Genomic DNA, 7,413 nt, shown 5'->3' with positions numbered 1-7,413 from the left:
GGATTCCTTTAGATTTGCAAAGTTAGAAACATTATCAGACACCCAGTTCCTACCAGTGATAAATTTGGTCATTTATGCTATCAGTTGGCTTGTTAGTTCACAAAGGCCATCATCCAAATCAAAGTATCACCTCCCATTCATGACTCTTTCCCCTGATCCAGATAGTTGATTATTTAAAACCTGACATGAACGCTGTAATCATACTGTGAAAGCTGTTCGCTATGGGCTAGGGAGTAATGTGTAGGCTGGATGGTCTGGGTCAAACTGGAGCTGAAGCAACAGGAAAGACAAAACAGGAACACGTGACCACAAGGAATGGGGCTGGATTCATGAGCCTGGGATCATGGTGCAGTCAAGTGCCACAAATATAGATTCCAGGCACTGTCCAAGCTGTGTCCCCCACACACTGGAATGGGGTCAATTATGAACATGACTTTAATCCCACCACTGGGGAGGCAGGGGCAGATGGATCTCTGAGTTTGAGGCCAGCCTGGTCTATAGAGAGAGTTCCAGGATGGCCAGGATTACATAGAGAAACCCTGCCTAGAAAAACAAAACACAGGGGCTGGAGAGACAGCTCAGAGGTTAAGAGCACTGGCTGTTCTTCCAAGGGCCTGAGTTCAATTCCCAGCAACCACATGGTGGCTAATAACCATCTAGAGTGAGATCTGGTGCCCTCTTCTGGCATGCATGCAGTATAAATAATAAATAAATCAACACCCTTGAGCCAAGCGTGGTGGCACACGCCTTTAATCCCAGCACTCAGAAGGCAGATCTTTGTGAGTTCAAGGCCAGCCTGGTCTACAGAGTGAGTTTCAGGACCGCCAGGGCTAAAAAAAGTAAACAAACAAAGAAACAAATGCAAAGAACACTGGCCTTGTTGTCTCATGCTGTACATTAGCAGAAACATTACATTGTACCTTAGAAATGACTCTAAGACTGTCATACTCAAAACAATCATGCCTGAGCTTGTGTGTGTGTGCATTTGTGTGTATGTATTGCTAAGGGGGCTTGCACATGTATGTACTGGGGAGAGGGTACAGGGTTACAGGTTCATGAGCATATACGTGCACATGGAAGACAGAGGCCAACTTCTAGCTCTCAGGAGCCACTCACCTGGCTTTCTGAGACAGCGTCTCGCATTGGTCTGGGGCTCACCAGTTTGGCTAGGCTGGCTTGCTAGAGAGCCTCAAGGATCCTCCTGTCTCTGCCTCCCCCAGGTTAGGATTGCCAGTCCAGCCACCACACTCCTGCACTGTGAGAGCCAAGAGAGCCAAAGGACCGGGAGGTCTGCTGGGACACTGTGTCCTCTCAACGTGACAGTGAGGGTGCACAGGTGAAACCTCGAAAACCTGGCTGCCGAAACAAGACCTGAACAATGACGATACAAGGTGACACGCCAACATGGATGGGGGAAAATCGGGGCCTCACCCCTATATGAAGAATAATAGGCAATTAACAACTGCTAGGAAAGAGAGCGTTGGTCTTCCCCAGAGCCGGGCCCCCAGCTGGTTACCCAGGACCAGGTGGTCAGTCCTGAAAACATAATCCTAGCAGCAACACATCCTTGAATATATGTGTAAAACAATAATAAAGAAAAAGAGGTAATGATTTTGAGAGGGAGGGGGTGAGAAATGGAAGGGAAAGAGAGGGAGTAAATGGTGCAATTATATTTTAACTAAAAATAAATAAAAACTAAAGTGGAAAGATACCCCAATGTTGGCCTCTGGCCTTCACAGGTACGCACACACATGCGTGTATGCCTCCACACACACACCTACACACCTGTACATGAACACATATACACAGGGGTGACATCCACAAATGAGTCAAGACAGTAAAAGTCCGTTTGAGGCAGGTAGACCTCGGACAGAGACCAGCAGCTCAAGCCTTCTGGGAAGTGTTCCCGGTACACTTGCGGGTTACAAAAAACTCCCAGCCACTGACCACCGAGGAAGGGGGTGGTCTGTTAGAGACTCAGCAAGCGTGGGAAAAAGAGAGCGAGTGGCACTCTCCCGCCTCCTGAAAGCTAAGCGGGTGGCAACCCTCGTCCCAACGATTACCTTCAAGGTAAAGTTAATTATTAATTGGCAAGGCCTGGACACGGAATGGCTGCTATCAATATTTTAATACTTTCGCTGCTAATTTTCGCTCTCCCCAGAACGGCTGAAGGTCTGTTTGCTTTCTGCAAAGCTTGCCAGGAAGATGGTCTTAAGGTTTCCCACATTCTGAAGGGCTTGGGGTCTCCTTCTCCTTTAATTTCTAGGATCAAACAAATCGAGGGGGAAGGGTTTACAAGCTGCGGTCCTGCAAACCAACAGCCTTCCCATTCTCTGAGGGCTCCGAGAACTTGAGTGGCGTTAATCTTTAAATCCCCACCCACGCTCTCACCTCCTCGGAAGTGTCTTTTTATAGTAGTCCGGGGCGGGGGGCGGGGTGGGGGCTCGGTGTAAGATGGAAATCTGTGGAAGCAGAAAGTGGACTTAGCGTTGAACTGAAGTCCCCTCTAGAGCTCCCAAAAGAAGCCAATGCATCTGGCTTCAGGTTCCTCCCAGATGACTTAAGAGATTCCTGCAGGTAGCAAGAACTGGGCGAGTCACAGATGGATGTGGGCACGTAGAAAATGGGATGGAGGCAGGAGTGATGGAAGTTATGGGCCAAGCCGGACTTACATGGAGACATCCTGCCCTGTCTACCCAGAGTTTTAAAAAGGAGTAGGGGAGGGCAGACTCAGTCACCAGAGTGTTTACAGAGCATGTGTGAAGCTCTGGGCCTGATACCCAGCACCACACAAACTGGATGTGGTAGAGAGGGCTTGTAATCCTAGTACTTAGCAGGTAGAGGTAGGAGGATCAGAAGTTCAAGGTCATGCTCCACTGTTTCAAGGCCAGTCGGGGACACAGGAGACCTTGTGTAGACTCTCTCTACTTTAGTTTTTCACGGTCCACTGGCTCAGAAAAGATGCTGATGAAGAACCCAGAGATGTCAGCCTGAGAACACCTCAGATGCCAGGATGGCCGGCAGCTGGCCTCAGGGTCAGAGCCATAGGCTTTAAGCAAGGCTCTAGGGCAGAGGAGAAAGTCAGCAGAGCCTGGGAATGGCCCAGGGCGCTCCAAGCTTAGCAGGGCTGCTCGGGGAAAGCATTCTCTGGTCACACTCTGTGTCCTATGCAGTCACAGCAAGTCATGTTACAATGTTTTCGAGAAATTAAGTGATGGGTCCGGTGAGATGGCTCAGGGAACAGAGGTGCATGCCACCAAGCCTGGCCACCTATAGCTTATTCCCACAGCCAACATAGTAGGAGGAGAAAACCAACTGCTACCTCTATGAGAATGGGCTGTAGGCAAGCCGGTGAGGGGGGGGGGGGGGGGGGATATTGATTAATGACTGAAGTGTGAGGGCCCAGCCTATTGTGGACAGTACCACCCCTAGACAGGTGATCCTGGAGCTTATACAAAAGCAGGCTGAGGAAGCCACGAGGTTCAAGCCAGTAAGAGGCTCACCTCCTCTTCTGCTTCATTTCCTGACTCTAGGTTCTACCCTGAACTCCTGTCCCGACTTCCTTTGATGATGGAAAGTGATGTGGAAGTGTGAGGTAAACCCTTTCCTCCCCAAGTTGCTCTTCGGTCATGGTATTTTATCGGAGCACTAGAAACCCCAAGGAGGCAAGGGTACACCAATGATCACTCTGCTCCCACAGGGACTCCTCCCACTGGGAAGTGAACTGGCTGTCTTGAAAGTACTCAGTTCGTGGCCTCTTCACTCACTTCCTCCACTTACCCCGCCTCCAGCAGTGCATTTCCTAGACCCAGTCCCAGTAGAGTAACTGAGAACGCCTCTCAACGGAGCACTGTCCAACTTGGGCTCCATTAGCTCATTCTAGGCCCTGGGGCCATGTCCAAGTTCTCCGTTCTATACTCTGATTGATTCTGGCATTCCTGGCTCCGTCTTCTCTCTCCCCACTTCTGAAAAACTGAACTCTGGACTCCTTAATACATATGTTCTTACTCTGTTTGAGATCTTAATCTGACCCCATTTTATAAATAAGGAAACGGAGACATAGAATAACAAGAAAACCCAGCACAGTGGACAAGTCCAGGAGCCAGGATGGCAACCATGCTTCCAGCATTAACTACTAAATCTTTCTGTGCTTCCAGACATAATTGGGATAAGTGTGTGTCAGAGTTGAGGGTGTTCACAATGGTCAGAGGGTCTGCTCTGCGACTCACTGCCGGAGTTACCACTAAAGCAAACGCCACACCTTCCAGCTTACTGCACACCTCGCCAGGGAAGCTGTTCCGTCTATATTAACATTTCAGACCTACTTTGAGGAACAGGAAGGTAGAAATATCACAGTGTAGAGTTCTTCTCTTGCCAAAAACCTAAAACTACATAATTAATGTTACAGAAAAATGTGAGTTCCGGAATGTGAGCTTCGGAAATCTAAACTGTATGTCATTTTGCCATCTATAGTTTATTAACAAAATTAGATGCAGTTTTTTTTCTATTACATTTTTCTGTACATTTTTCTGATGTTAAGACAATACAGTTTCCATTTTTCATGGAACAAAAATTTGGGAAATTAAATACATCAGACAAGTGGTCATAATGAGACCGTAAGATGGCACAGGAAAGATTAAAATGGTGGTGGCCACCATTTGCCACGCACATTTGCATGTTTGAGCAGTAAAAGTCCCAGCTGCTTGCCTTAGGTCCTTATAAGTATAGAGCAAAATATGGATCAACAGATTGGCCTTTCTGTCTTCCAGGAGACAAATTCCTGGGCACAGATCGGTGGTCGATAAATCTTTCCTTGATTGACTCCTGTAATAAGCTTGCTTAGCTGCTAGAACTGACACTTACTGTTTTAAGTATTCTAAGCAGCGGGAGGCAGCAGCGGGGTGGACATGCTTTTATTTGTTAGCAGCACATAATATTTTAAAATATTTAAAAGCATTTTGGAAGTCAACTGAAAACATAGCTGCAGTAGGCACAGCGACACGTTTTTCTTAAGATTTCTTTTTTCTCTTTAATCGTGTGTGTGTGCAGGCGTGACCGAGGGTATCTATGCACCTGCATGCGATGCCTGCGGAGGCCAGAGGAGGACGTCGGATCCCCTGGAGCTGGAGTCAGAGGCAGTTGTGAGTTGCCTGATGAGGGTACCTGGAGCCAAACTCAAGTCGTCTGTAACAGCAATATTGGCTCTTAACCACTGAGCTGACTCTCTCTGCTCCAGAGCTACACATTAGCTATAGCAGGATTTGTATAAAGGGTCATTCGTCCATTCAGTCTTTCATGTGTTTAATGTGCTGGTCAGAACAATCGTTGCTGAACAAAAGTTGGTTAAAAAAAAAAAGAACATACTTTTCTCATTGTGGAGCTTATGCTGCAGTGGGAAGTTAGTTTCTTCACACAAGAATCTCAGCATGAACCAAGGAGGATGGCCCTATCCCATAATCCCAGCACTCAGGAAGCTGAGACAGGAGGGTGACGGGTTCCAGGCCAGCATGGGCTATGAAGTGTGTTTGAGACTAACCTAACTATTTAGTAAAATGCTACCTCGGAAAGAAAGAAAGAAAAAAGAAAGAAAGAAAGAAAATCAAACAATACAACAAAAAAAGAATTTTATCACTGTAGCTCACCAGTGTAAGGTAAACTGTGAAATCATTCTGTCTTCTTTCCTTTCTGCATTCCCAAAGGCCACCCAAGCATGGTCTCCTCTCACCCCTACTTAGGCCTGTCCCCTGTGCATGGAGCTTTTATCCCAAGACATACTTCCCTCTGGTTCCAAATAAAGCCCCCTCCCTCCCACACACACACCCTGGCCGTCTGGGTTCTCAGCTGGGACCCGTGACACAATTGGTACTACGGCATGAGGGACGGGTGGCCGCCTTCTCTCTCTAATGGGTTTGCTAAGAGGAGTGACTCACTGAAATTTTTAGGCAACAGCAGCAGAGGTTGTGTGGGAGATGGGCTTACTTAGGGTCAGAGCTTGGCAAGGGTGCTGTAACGCGGCTGGAAACAGGTTAATTTAAACAGCGTGATCTGTAGGGAGAAGCTGCAGCCCAGGACGTCCGGACTACCAACTGTCAAAGGAGGGGATAAAGTGGAATCTTTAATGTACAATATGACAGGAAAGTGAGGAAGCACATCCCATTGTCCCCAGCCACAAAAGAGACTCAAAAGGCCATGTTTAGTCATTTGAGGTTTTTTTGGTCCAAACATTCTATCAACTCATTGCACTTTCAGTCAGGGTCTTTTCATCCTAAACATTATTAAAAGCTGTAAAAGAATTATGTCCTGAACTGTAAGCTTTCTCTGTTTTCTGTGACAGCTTGCCAGGGTGACGATAGTCCGTCTTCTGTGGACCTGGTGTCACAAATTCTCAGAGTGGGTAATAAATGTGACAAGTTGCAGACGTGCTAAGCAGAGGAAGGCCCTCACCCCCCCCCCCCGATTTCCATGACTGTCCCTAACCTTGCCTACTCCCCAAGAGCTTTACTAATAGGTCCAGAATTTTCCATTTCCACAACACAGCCACTAGGGACAGAACCACATCGAGCGCCCACCACCACCACCACCGGATGACCCATCATCAGAGCCTTCTCCCACGAGTCACTTCTGGAAAAACATCCTGCTCTGCAGAGGTAGGGCTGACCTACTTGCAAGCGTCTGTTGGTCAGAACAAATTCCTGCTTTGTTGATAAATGAAAGGAAGAGAACGAGCTTTCAAGATTCCACCGCAGAGAACAAACCTCCCGGCTTGTCGTGTCCAGGTAGATGCAGGTTTTCTGAGAATTCGCCACTGTGTCAAAGTGACAGGAGGGAAATCTGTTCCCGAGCTCCTTTAGGCAAATAAATACTTGGAAATCTACCACGTGACTAAGGAGCATATCATCGTGGTCTTTTCAAAGACACGGTGCAAACAATCTACATGGAATAGACAGCCGAGCTTTTCGGAGGTCAGTACAGTTCTTCTGTATTGAAGAAGGGAGAAAGGACAAATAACATTAAGGAGGTTTGAAAATGCCTTAAGGAGTCATATTTTATATTTACCCCAAATGATAAATGCACACACAGGCACACACACACGCATACACACACACACACACACACATACACACACACACACACACACACACACTAAGTGAAGCTAGACTAATTAAGGTTGATGACAATGCTCCCCACAAGACCCACAGACTATAGAACAAAACCCCAGTGCCAGGCATAAGGAACCTCCTTTTGAGTTGTCAGTCAGAGTAGTCCAAGAGAATCTCAAAACAAGTCTATTGCTGTTGACCTTGGTTGCCTCCCAGAGGTCGAAGATGAGTCTCTGTTGCCAAAGACACCACAGTTTGGACCAGACTCAAAAGATACATCTGGATCTGACCTGAAAGCCCCCTTCCCAGGGTC

At 47.3% G+C, this 7,413-nt stretch overlaps 1 long non-coding RNA gene across 1 annotated transcript; it reads left to right on the top strand.

Annotated features, from left to right (window-relative positions):
• Positions 1–2,109: 2,109 nt before the first annotated feature.
• LOC129686774 (uncharacterized) lies at positions 2,110–5,120 on the top strand. Its single transcript, XR_008721700.1, has 3 exons — positions 2,110–2,172; positions 3,534–3,595; positions 5,050–5,120. It is a non-coding gene; the product is annotated as an uncharacterized LOC129686774 (long non-coding RNA).
• The last annotated feature ends 2,293 nt before the right edge of the window (positions 5,121–7,413 follow it).

This window comes from Psammomys obesus, unplaced genomic scaffold (genome assembly GCF_907164565.1).
Source record: "Psammomys obesus unplaced genomic scaffold, mPsaObe1.curated_primary_1811, whole genome shotgun sequence".
Classification (NCBI taxonomy): domain Eukaryota; kingdom Metazoa; phylum Chordata; class Mammalia; order Rodentia; family Muridae; genus Psammomys; species Psammomys obesus.
Note: the sequence above shows the minus strand (reverse complement) of the source record. Positions and strands in the feature narration are given on the sequence as shown.